This window comes from Uloborus diversus, chromosome 4 (assembly GCF_026930045.1).
Source record: "Uloborus diversus isolate 005 chromosome 4, Udiv.v.3.1, whole genome shotgun sequence".
Lineage (NCBI taxonomy): Eukaryota > Metazoa > Arthropoda > Arachnida > Araneae > Uloboridae > Uloborus > Uloborus diversus.
The window spans coordinates 4,981,003-4,994,704 of NC_072734.1; the positions used below are offsets into that span (position 1 = coordinate 4,981,003).

Sequence of the window (13,702 nt, forward strand, 5' to 3'; positions counted from 1 at the left end):
TCATGACACCCCAGAAGAAAAGAAATACCAAATCTCGAAATTGAAAAATGTGATACCTTTTAAACTCTTTTACCTTGCGTGGAAATCAATTTTGTTATTCAGATTTCCCCAATGAAAACAAACACATTATCCATTGAGAGAGCCAGACCGAAGAAAGAAAACATTCCCCTCCCATCCCGCCGACATCACCTTTCTCCTCCCTCCTCCAAAAATCGACTCTTCCCACGTAGTGTAGCTCTACCGGAACTTCCGACACCAGAGAGAAAGAGCATTGCATGCTGGGACTTCGAGTTGGTCGGCAGACGCCGGAATAGTTCTCGAGTCAGAGCCAAAGTATTAATTTATCTCGAGCAATGTAGTCTCGATGCTTGCGTTTTTGTGCCCCCGATTGCGGATTATTGCAAATGCCCAAAGCCTGGGGCTCCCCGGAACGCACCTGAAAAGGGTTCGATTCGAACATTCTGGAGGTAAGTGTCAATTTAGCGTCACGTGGGGGAACGATCTTGTGTTTGTTCTTTTGATCATCAGGCGTGTCAGAGCAGCGGGCCGGGGATGTAGTTGTTGCGGCGCGGGAGCTCTTGAAATTTGATTTCCGTTTAAGATATGTAGATCTGTGTGGAGCTCAGCCGTGCTTTTTTTTTCTGATCCTGGCACCGCCGAGGCGGTTGAATTTTACGCGAGCTTTCAGGTCTTTAAAAATGTGCTGACGAGTTCCGATTGCTGAGCATTGTATTGTTAGAAACGCGCCTCAGAACGCGGGGCTTTCGATGGAATGGGCATTTAAATAGTTATTCAATCACGTGCACGAAGCTTTTTGTATTTAAATATTTCAGCAGATGTGACCAGGGATTTAAAAGTGTGGAGGCCCTTAATCAGGGTTCGAAAAGATCATCATATTTTCGAAAATATCCGATACTTTGATATACATCTGAAAAATTTGATATATATGTATATATCCGGTATTTTCGACCCGTGAAAGTTAGAATATTTTGTAAAAATTTTATTGTGGGGGGCCCCTTTGTTGCGGAGGCCCCTCGGCCGTAGCCCCGCCTGCCCTCCCCTAAATCCGGCTCTGGATGTGACATGTGAGCGTATTTGAGAATTCAATTTAGAATAGACTCAAGCCAAATATTATGAAAACGTCCAAATTTGAGCTTCACAATATATTAAAATACAAATTCGGAAATCGCCGGGAAGAGGATAGACAGCATCTGAGCCGGAATAATATACTTATCAAAGTTCATTCTCGCTTTTGATAACAATTATATTGAGAAAAAGTTTAATAAAAGCTCCATTAATTTAACGGAATTTGAAATATGGCTTTGACTGCTTTTTGACAACTTTTGAGTTTATTTCTCTGCGGGGGGTATGGAAACTCAGAATTTTTCCATTTTGAACCATAGAAAAGGGCTACAAATAACCCTATCCCCCCCGTTCGAAAAGTAAACACATCCTAAGATTTTTTTTTTCTTAGCAACGCCACTCCTTTTCTGTCACATACTCAAAAAGTAAAAGTACATTTTACAACATTATGAATACACAAATTAAAGTTGCATATTTAGGTGTTTGAATTAATTAATCTGAACTCATCTTTGTTTATGAGTTTTTCTTATTCACGTATTTGAAATTTGACTTTTTTACCTGTAGCTTAAATTTATGACAATGCTTTTAAGCGTGAACTATATTGTGAAAATAATGTGTAATATTAAACTTTCTCTAAAGTAACATTTCCAAAGTCTGCGATTTTTCGAATAAAGTCGTTTGATTGGGCAAATATGTACCCGAACATAAAAATCACAAAAAAAAAAAAAAAAACTTTAGATTAATAACAATACAGTAAAACCTGTGAAGTTGACCACCCTTGTAAGTTGACCACCTGTCTAAGATGACCGCTTTTTTCAGGCACAAAATTTACCCTTATCATATAAATCAACCTTTGTAAATTGACACCTGTTTAAGTTGACCTCTAAAGTAGTGCACCGCAAGTCGTCAACTTACACAGATTTCAGTTTCATTGTATAGCGTATTCAATGATCTAAATAAACTTCATAATTTAATAAAATAAAACACTATTTTAAACAAGAGTTAATGAATGAAACATCGCTCCAAAACGAGCACCAACGCTGTCCAATTGAAACTCGTTGCTCTTTATTCAGGGATTCCCATCCCCTAAAAGCGATTATCATCCCCCTAAAACGTGACGGAGCACACTCCAAAAAGCGCGCGACCTCCCTTCAAAAAGAGACTGAGAACATTGAAAACACGTCTCATAAAACTCTGAATGACAGAAGGACCCCTCCCCCAAAAATCCGACAAAAATAGCAAAAGAACCCAGGAAAAATGTTTAGTCCCCATACAAATTATTTCTCATTGTTTATAAACATTACATTTTTTAGTCATTCTGAAAAAGTAGTCTCCAAGATTTTTTTAGTCGTCCGCAATTCGTCGAACGCTGTACCCCCTCCTCCTCCTTGTGGACTCCCCTGATTTGTACATTTAGCTGAAGAAACGGGACAAATGATAACTTTAAGTGGCAAAGACAAGTATAATTAGCGCATCGTAAAATTAAATTATATTAACCATGGGCGCCTATATGCAAAATTGTAAGGGGGGGGGGGGGCTCAGAAATTTTAACCATGGTTGTTGAGCAGGATATTTTCCCCATGGAGGCAGATTTCAGGACAGATTAGAGTCATTAAAATTTGACATTTTTAATTATTTATTCATTATTGGCTGGAGAAGAAATATTTTTATATTTTTGCAAAGAAAAAAGTACTAAAAGCAAGGAAGTTCTAATTTCCGGGGGGGGGGGAGGGGCTCTAGCCCCCCTTGCCGCTTGCCCCCTATATGGGCGCCCTTGATATTAACGTAAAGGGGTTTCGCTAATCGCACAATATTATGGTTGATGTCTGAATCACGTGGAACGTTTCATGCCTATCGATGATGTAGAAACATCACAGATGTTTAGTTGAGGTTATTTAGCTTCAACGTGGTCGGGTTTTGAAAGTGTATGTTTCATTCTCACTGGGTAATTTTATTTCCTCTTTGCCTTATTCTTGGAACATCCGTTACTTTACTCAGAGATATAATTGTCTTGGAAGAATCTTGTGTGTATATGAGTGTTGGAGTGTGGGGGAGGGGGGATAACTGATAGGAACATTAGAATAATCGAAATTGAAACAAAGGGGGAGGGGACTCCTAGACAAAAATAAAAGTGCGGAGACGTCCCCCCCCCCTGGCGTTCTCGTGTTTGGATAATTTACACGAACTCCTTTCTAAGTTGAAACAAATAAGTAAATGCTTGCCATTTCTTGCTGTAAAAAGCTTCAATTTTCTTTTCATTTATTTATTAAAATTTTTGTTTGAAATAAGGTAGTGTTCGTACTACTTTTTTTTTTTTTTGAGGGGGGGGGTGACGTATATCTATTGTGTTATATGAAATTAGTTGTACTCAGACCTTTTAAAGTATAATAATAGTATCAGGAAATCTAGCGTGATTGAAGGGAAATAAACAAGCTTCAACCTTTATTTGAGACCCCCAAACATTTTAGGGGTGTTTAAAAACAGTGGTGTCCAACCTTTATTTTTTTTTTATCTGATGGCCGCGTCTCATACTAAAATAAATCTCGAGGGCCTGAACATTACGATGAATTGTTATCATTATTACTACACCCTTATTTTATGGATACGAAGTTTCCTCCTGTTTTTTATAAACCAATTTCTGACTAGCATGGTTCCCATAAGAAAGAGAGAAAGTGTTTTAAAAAAATTATAATAGTAGTAATGGGTGCGAAAATTTCACCCTTTGTTGAAATTAAAATGATATTTTCAAAATTTGGAGACTTTTTGTTTTATTTTTCACAAAAGGATCACAAGGTTTAAAGACAAAATATAAATACTCCTTTTTTTTTGAACTAATGCAATTTATTACTAGATTTATTTTTAAATTATGACAGAAATTTCTCTGGTACTTCATGACATTCGTACACTTTCAACCAGAGGCGTAGGAACTTTGTAGAAGTAGGGGGAGCTGGGACACAGTGTAAGAAGTGTCTGGAATCTAAGGGGCAGAAGCAGAGGCGCAACCAGAAAATATTTTTTTTTTTGGGGGGGGGGGGAGGGAGGCTTTTAAACGTTTTTCCCCCATAAAAAATTGGCTTCGAAGCTTCCATCTCTTATTGAATATTGTATATATACAATTGTTTATGGAGAGAATGAGGTGATTAAACTTCTGGGTTTGAAAAGGAGTCGGTTAGTACTCGAAGATGAATGAGCACGTAGAAATAGAGGTGTTTCGAGCAATCGTGATTGCTCAAAAAACAAGAATAACTGTAACTTCGTAAAATATAATCTGAGGGGTCAGATAATTTAAAATGAGATACAGTGGCTCCCAAAAGTGTTCGTACACCTTGAAATTTTGTAGTAAAATCAAAATAACGCGAAACTGAATTCGAATATGAAGTCCTTTTTTTTTTCACACCATTCCTATGCCATTCTGAATAAAACCCAGTAGTTTTTTTTCAAAATATTGCCAGATTTTATTTTTGAAATTTGTCAAAAGACGACGGGTCAGAGAAAAAATACGCCACAAAAGTCATCGCACACTGAAATATTTTCGAATAAATTCATGATTAAAATTATCATAAGTTGTTTTATTATTTTTGCATTGTGATGACATACTGTAAAGTCATTTGGCTTTAATTTTTTGTTTATTTATGCCTTAATATTCTGCTTATTATTTTTAAATGGCAGCTATGCGCATAAACCAAAAACACAATTCGAAATTTGATGTTTTTTTCTCTCTCAGTAGCCGTAAATTGGTTTGAAATGTCTCTAAATTAGTTAATTTATACCATTCTATAGTGAAGTGCTTGATAAAATGCTTTAAAGACAAGAATCGGATCGAAAACAAGGTATAAGAAAATGTCAAATGCAAAGTTAACAAAGCGTGATCAGAGATTTACAGTTAAAAAAATGATGAAAAATACACCTTTGAGTGATGAAAAATTTTCTGCAGAATTGAATGAAACATTTTCGTTGAATTTTCCTCTAAAATTATTCGCCAAGTTCTCTGATTACCTGGATTAAATGGGACCTCTTCCTGCAGAAATTTTCTTGTTCGTGCGAAAAACAGAAAGCTTACGTTTTCCGCCGTAAAATCAATGATAAATAAGCTCAAAACATTTTGGAACAATGTCTTACTTAAAGATAAAAATAAATTCAACATTTTGGGTTAAATTGTTGCATAATTGTAAATAGAAAAAAAATGAGAAATTAAATCTAAAGAACTTAGTTGGGGTCAGTTGTTCAGGACGGTAAAGGTGTTCTTGTGTGAGGGTGCGGGACTTGGAAGTTTGAAAATTTTCGCTGAATCATGCTGTTCAGTGAAATATTTTTTAAACCAATTTTAAATTATTAGCTCAAAATTTGCAATCGGAAACAACTTCGTTTTTTTAAATCAAGGTAACGATAAGAAGCACACGTTTGCGTTTGGTGCCTCAAATATTGTCATTAAGCTTAGAAATATCTCCTCAATCGCCAGATTTAAACTTAATAGAACATATTTGGAGATACCTGGTGGATATATTACGAAAATACGCTATTGAAACGGAAAAAGAATTAGAAACAGTAAGACTCGAGTGCGGCTGAACACTTACTCAGAAATAGTTCAAAAAAAAAAAAAAAAAAAAAAAGAAAGAAAGAAAAAACAATGAAATCTATTCCCAGACGTGTAAAAAGCTGTTGCTGATACTGCATGATATTCTACTAAATAATAACTTAGTAAAAAATTAGGGAACAAATCTGATATACCCCCCTCTTGGCGACTTTTTCCTGTTGGCGCCAAAAAAGCGTCGCCAAGAAAACTATGTATGACGTCATATGTCATACATCGTTCTTAGCGATGCTTTTTTAGCGCCAACAGGAAAAATTCAAATTATGTCATTAATTATTTAATGAAATTAATGCATTAATTTTTTTAAGTTGTTTCTCCGGGATACGAGCCCTCGGTCTCATAGTACTTTCGTAATGAGACCTCGGCTCGCCGGCCCTGCCTCGGTCTCATTACGAAAGTACTATGACACCTCGGGCTCGCCAGGACCTCGCTGCCGCTCGGTCCGTTATCCCTCCGACTTTTAATATACATCACAGTCGGATATAAGTCACAGATCTCCTCCGTTCAGTATACAATAAAGTCACAGATTTTATGTGAAATTAACACCATTTTTGTGCTACAAAAATGCCAACCAGACCAAAATACAAACTACCAGAAACACACTAAAAACACAATAATTCAAAATATGTTCACTTACCTAACCTCTTTATTTTCAATTAGTTTAAATATAAAAAATCTATTTAGGACTCCGGTACGTCCAAACGTTGGACGACCTGACGAAAAAGAAAAAGAAGATTCATTCAAAAATTTCAATTGATACATTTGGACAACATCACAAACCGAACTCATAATTAAAATAGAAAATTCAACTAAATTAACATTAAAAAACAACAAGAAAAAGAATACTCTAAAATAAAGTTTGAATTGAAACTTTATTTTAGAGTATTCAACTTAAAATCTCCCTAAGAGCGAAACATATGAGCACCTACCTCCTAAAACACATACACGTGCAAAAACAGACTTAGAGAAACTACTTTCCAGCGTTCAAGTTGCAAAACCAGGGTTGCCAAGTTATCGCCTTATTGGCGGTTTTCGTATCGAGCGAAAAATTAAAATCTCGCCAAGAGGGGGGCATATCAGAGGAGAGCCAAAATTAGATTATTTACTAGTTTTTTGACATTTTTTCAAAGTGTACGAAGACTTTTGTGAGATCAAGTTTCTGGCATTTTTTGATTATTGATTTCTTAAAAATCAAGTTTCATTATGTTATTAACAATTTTCATGCAGTTTTGTTAAAAAATAAATCATAGATCTTATAATTAAATACCCGTTCCAAAATATTAATTTTAACGAATTTATAATGGCGTATTTCATTGAAAATCGTAAGTGTACGAACACTTTTGGGAACCACTGTAAGTTTTTGGAGAGTTGAAATTATTTGAAAAAGTTCAACATTATTTGAACAAGTACAAACAACCTTAGTAACCTTTTTTCAGTCATGTCTGGAACACCTTCCATGTTATTCATATTCAAATGCCAAACTGGCTCGTTATCTCTTTTTGTGATCATTGGACTAATGGCGAATCCAGGGGGAGGGGGGGGGGGGCGGTTATGAGGCTGCAGTCACCCCCATACCAGAAATAAATTCTTTCACCCTCTGTCTATGCATCTTAATGTTAAAAAAATATATATATATAATTTCCTACATCCATTCTATCTTTATCAATTAATTTGTTTTCGCTCTTCTTAAGGTTGATACACAAATTTGCGATAGTAACAGTAGTGTTAGTTTTCCGAAATTTCCCTTCAAATTTCTGAACTTTTCCCCTACCTGTTCCAAATATTTATACATTTACTGACTGAAACAAGGAAAGGAGAAAAAAAGTGTAGATATAATAGCTACTTGTTTTTCTTTCTTTCTCTCTCTTTAATTTTCGTGTTTAATATCAATTCTTAATATTTTGTCTTCTTTCTCGCTGTTTTTCACTATTTATTTAACATCTTTCAGCTTTTCTTTCTTCCATTTCATTTACATCACCTTGTCAGCGTAATTATTTTGCATCCTTAACAAGAATTGAAAATTTTGCCTTCAAATTGCATAACAAATATGTCTAAACGAATGAAAAAACTTTGAATATACATTCAAAATTTAGAGTTTTAACAGTGAATACCAAATTTTAGATAATTTCAAATGTAACTCAGAAAGATTCATTAGTCATTAACACCCCTAGATAGCAGATAATGATAGAGAACACTTTCGTTTACATCGATAAACCTTGGTAATGACAAGGAGACCACAGCAAGAATTTTAACTACCTCAGCCGCCCCCAGAACAAAATTCTAGATTCGTCACCGCTTTGGACAAATAAACCGCATGCAAAACTAATAAGAATATGAACTGAACTGCAATGCCGCTCTCGAAAGCCGAAACACGAGCTCAAGGTGGGGAGCAAATCCATATTGGTACTGGTACTGATTTTCGCAGGCCGCGGGGTAGAGGCCACTTTTCCGCATTTCTGGAATCAAGAGATGTTTTAACAGTAAAAAGAGGGTGAAGGTGAATTCAAGTGCACTGACCACTCCGTCTGCCACATGCTTTTGTTGCTTATTGGGTGGAAATTCCAAAATTCCTAGAAAAGGCAGATCACATTTTTGAAATCAGGTTTGAGGAAATCAATGTACGGCAATAAGCTGCAGTGCTAGAATTTTCCGGGGGAGCTGAGCCGGTTTGATATATTCCAGGGGGAGCTCAAGCTCCCCCAGCTCCCCCGGTTCCGACGCCTATGCTTTCAACTGATAAAAAATATTGAACTTATAAGAATTCATCTGATCAACAAAGAAGTACTTTTTGGTGAAAATTTTAATTCGAGTTTATTTTAAATTATTCTCCAAATTTTTGTTCGTGAAAATATTTATTATATAATCGGAGATGTTAATGACTCAATCCTTTGAATATAGTACAATACGAGTTTTAATCTACTTTTTTGAAATTATTTTCTTTTACTTTATAGACTATCTTCTTTTAAACTTGTAAAATCAAAAGTTACCTCAGATACACCATTCGGAAACGTCATTTTTAAAATTAATTATTTATTGTATTTATTAATATTTATCAATGGCTCGAAATTGAAGAGAAATATTTTTGAAAGAAGGAAAACTAAGTGTAATAAATAAATTCAAAAACGGGTTTTTGTACTCCTGTATAGAAAAAAATCCGTTTTTGCACTCGCGATTTTTTGAAATTTAACATTTTTCGTATTTTTTACTAATTAAATCGCTTTGGTCGATTGTAAAATATATCAAAAAATGTAACTGTAGGAAAAGTCAGAGTGTGAAAGAGGATTAGTAAAGAAGAATAAACACTAAAAAGAGGATGATTCAATTTCGATAAAATCGGAGATTTTGAAATTCGCAGTTCCCCAGTCTATTCAGCATTGTTATTTTTTGTCATGTTTTTCTTTCTTTCCTTCTTTCTTTTTCCCCCACTCTCACTTGCTATTAGCGATTCAATTTAACAGGCGTGAGAAAATCCCGCACCTAATTTTTTTCGCGTGATATTTCTTTTAAAATAACACGATTCTCGCTTCCTCGTGCTGTATGAGGACCCATGGAACTTAGTTCGTAACATAACAACGGGTCACATGGACCAGCTTCGCGGTCCCCATGCTGGGGAATGTGGTTTAAAACTTCGTTTGAAACAAAATAAAGACACATTGCTTAAATTGTTTTTCTTTTCTCGCACAGGGTAACAAATTAACGTACTCGTTTGCGCGTAGGAATAACTGATATCGACATGGATAATATCTTACATTTAATTTCGCTAGTTAATTAGGTCAGTGTTTCCCAACCTTTCTGAGCGCCCCTAGAGATTGACTAATCACTCTTGGATTAAAAAACGAAAACAAAATACAAAAAAGTCCTTTTTGTTTTGCGGTTTTTCTTTTTCTTTTTTTTTTTGACGGAAAATACTCTAGTACGATCATTGACGTACTTTTCCAAAACATAAGTTTTTTTTTCCTTTGTGAAAAAGTTTTCTTCTTTAAACAGGATTTTGAAGAAATTAAAAAACACAATAAAAACTGAAAACTTCGAAAATTCATAGATTTGGCGATAAATGATGAAATACCTAATCACGGTTTACCTGAGGCGTGAGGAGGATGCTCCTGAACTTTAATTCGCTTCTTTTTAAACTAGTGATTCCTTGTCTGAACAATTGGCTTCGTATACGCCTTCGATTTAGGTATTCTCTAGCTTTTTATCGTTATTATTTTCTATTTTAAATACTCATCGCCCCCGATCGCCGCTCAAGTATTTATTGCCCCCAAGTGAGGCACCACTGAATTAGATCTAATCATTTGTTTGAGGTGTAAAAAATACACTTGCGCCTACTGAATTTTGCGACAAGCAACGCTTGAAATAATTTGCTAGCCAAAACTTTTTCGAAGTTGGAGCTATTAAAAAACAAATCTTTAATCAATTCTAACAGTCTCATTTACGCATTGTTGAACGGATGATTCTCCGAAGCACAGTCTAATTCCTAATGAGGTGGTTTCCTTCAGTCAAAAGTACTACTTTTAGTCATTGAAATGGATAGAATGAGCAAAAAAAAAATTACATGAGCCCAGAAAATACTTTCATTCTCCCAACAGTTTTTTTTAAATTAATTTTTTTAAATGTCCGATTTTTCAAAAATATTTTGTTCTATGAATGGCAACATTGAATGGCATTTCATCATTTATGATGTCACACTACAGAAGTGTAAACAATAAAAGTGCAACGATTTAAGTAATTTTTAAAAAATATTAAACTTAAATAAATTATTTAAAAAAGGGTCAGATCCTATGTTTTTAAGCATGCTCTTTCAGAAAAAAAAAATACTTTTAAAATTTTGGAAACGACCCCATTAGTGTTTCAATTTCGTGATTGCACAACGTTACTCGCCACGAGATCTGCAATAATTTACGTGTTCCAATATTGAATTTGAAGATCATGATCTAGTGTAATTTTACAGCATAAAATTATGAAATGTTCAACCATCCGGGGGGGGGGGGCAATAGTTTTCCTATCTGAATTCATCGTTCTTCATGCATACCCAAAAGATATTGTGAGGATATGTGTCGTCATTTTGCCCTCGTACTGCTTTCTTTTTATTCGAAGTTACTTCAAAATGGCCTTTTTTTTACATATATGTAAAAACGAATGGAAAAATATATGTATACTACAAATAATTCATACTATTTGCACAAATTGAATGAGAAATTACGTTTAATAAGAAAAAATCTCCTGATCAGGTTCAAAACAAAGTCCTACTTGTACTACATTTGATGATTGAAATAGGAAGTATGTGGCTTGCATAATGACGAGCAGTCATTTAAAAACTTAAGAAAATGCACGTAAAATGACTGTACATAATAAAGCTAATAGGTGCGAGCAATGTACATAAAACAGGGGGTAATAAAATAGGGGGCTATGTAAAATAGCAGGATAAGGTTTTAAATATACGTAAGAAATTTATTCATTTGAAAATCTTGAGAGGAGTACATTTTGCTACATTTATGTGTTGCCCATGAAATCGAAAGATAAGGTTTTAAGTATACGTAAAAAAACTTATTCACGTGGAAATCTTGAGAGGAGTACATTTTGATACATTTATGTTGCCCCTGAAATCGAAAGATAAGGTTTTAAGTTTACGAAAAAAAACTTATTCACGTGGAAATCTTGAGAGGAGTACATTTTGCTACCTTTATGTTGCCCATGAAATCGAGGAGTAATGTTTTAAGTATACGTAAAAAACTTATTCACGTGGAAATCTTGAGAGGAGTACATTTTGCTACCTTTATGTTGCCCATGAAATCGAGGAGTAATGTTTTAAGTATACGTAAAAAACTTATTCACGTGGAAATCTTGAGAGGAGTACATTTTGCTACCTTTATGTTGCCCATGAAATCGAGGAGTAATGTTTTAAGTATACGTAAAAAACTTATTCACGTGGAAATCTTGAGAGGAGTACATTTTGCTACATTTATGTTGCACATGAAATCGAGGAGTAAGGTTTTAAATATACGTGTAAAAGAAACTAATACGCGTGGAAATCTTGAGATCGGTAAATATTTCTGCATTTTTTTGTCAGTGAAATCGAGGGATATAGGGTTTAAATATAAGTAAAAAACTAATGCACGAATCTTTAGATGAGTAAATTTGGCCTCATTTACGTTACCCGTGAAATCGCGGGAGTTAGAGAGTTACTAAAGTTAACTGTTGCCGTGGGATAAAATCGTAGCATCGGTACTCAGCAAAATAATGTAGTAAAAGTTCAAAATCTTTTAGCATTATGAGTTAGACACTTTTTGTAACGTAATATTTTTAAGTTTTCAAAATACTCCATGTCATTTTAAATATATTTTTGAATTCTTCTACAGACATTTGTCTGTTAGTTAATGGGCCATTCCACGGAAAACGGTAATTTTGTCCCACACGTGACGCTTCATATATTTCATAAAAAATAATAATTTAAAAGGATGATGAAAAAATTTTGTTGCTTAAGAAATCGCAAACGCATGTGTGATTTCTTAAGCAAAAACTTTCTTCAAAAATTATTTCTTTTTTACTCAATATAGGAACCGTCACGTGGGGGACAAAATGACCATTTTCAATGGAATGGGCATATATATATATATTTTTTTTTTCAATGGTTTAAGTACTTATTTCTAAACTAATGAGATATGTTTCCTTTACGTTGGAACCATAGCTTTCAAAATCTACAATTTCTTTCGTCATTGCTGCATTAACAGAGCAAAAATATTAGCTTATTCATAAGCAAGTTGCCAGAGATTGACTTTGCATGTCCCGCACGTGACTCATGTAAATAAATTTTATTTTAAATAACAAAATTGTTTAACAAAAATATAATTGCGTCAGGAGTATCTTTGTATCAAATACAAAGATTTAAAGAGTTGCTTACCAATGTTTCATTAAAATATTCAGAGATATGACGAAATGTTAGTGAAATTTAAGCGTATTTTCGTCCTGCACGTGACGGTGGAATGGTCCTAATGCATTTTTACTTTAAATAGCGATTGCGTTTTTTAATGCATTCAACATGATTCCGAATTTCGATTAAACGCAGCTTCCGTCATCAACTGAGTGTGAGGTGTACATACACAGAACAAGGTCAGCACGTACACTTTACTACTGCTCTACCTGCGTATAATAACGAACAAGGAAATTGTTCGTTTTTTTGTTTCTTGATAACAGATTTCTTGTGTAACATAATCAACAATTGAGTAGATATTCATGAAGCAAACAAAATAAAATCAGCAATTCTTACAATATTGGTCGTAAAATATGCAATAACCGTCAGTGAAAAGTTTCATAATCATTTTTTATTTGCAAATAATTAGCAAGAAAAAAGAAAGGCAAATTAATGTTATTCAAGGCCACGGAAATTGAAATAGGACCGCCGATAATAAAATCGCACTGTTTTGTCACGCTTGGTATAGAAAAAGGTCCATTCACAAATGATGTCATGCTTTGTGGGGGGAGAGGGGGGTTAGTGAAATGGTGACAAAGGGGAAAGGGGAAATTCAAGAAGTAAGTCATCAAACATTTTAATTAAAATAAAAACTCTTTAATGACTGTTTATTGTGATGCACTGTAACATGTGCAAGAAGGGAGAGGAAGGGATCCAGTGCTGAAGAAGGAGCCCGAAGCCTGAGTGCTCTAGAGCTCTGTTTCCCTCGCAGCTGCAGCTTGAAATTTTCTGCCGCGGGGCTCCTCCAGTTTCTTTTTAAATCGTCTTATAAACTTAAGTTTGCAGACCTGGAAATTAAATTTTTTACTGAGAAACCAATGGCTCGTAGATGGTTTCGTAGCCGATTTGTTATTAGTAATCACTTTATCCTGGACTCTGTTTTTTTTTTTTTTTTTTGAGCAATCACGATTGCTTATTGTTCTCACTTGACTGTTTTGATGTCCTTTGATTTTATTTTCCCACCGCCACCCTCTGCAGCACCACCGTCGGCCGGCCGCCTCACGATACTGCTCCTATAGCGAAAGCCGTCTCCAGGTCGCATCCATGTCCTACACACA

General features: G+C 34.8%; 1 long non-coding RNA gene across 1 annotated transcript in view; it reads left to right on the top strand.

Moving 5' to 3' along the window:
* Positions 1-371: 371 nt before the first annotated feature.
* Positions 372-13,702, top strand: part of LOC129220452 (uncharacterized) — a 143,475-nt gene continuing 130,144 nt past the window's right edge. The window contains exon 1 of the long non-coding RNA XR_008580468.1: positions 372-467. This is a non-coding gene — a long non-coding RNA (uncharacterized LOC129220452). The remainder of the gene's footprint in view (positions 468-13,702) is intronic.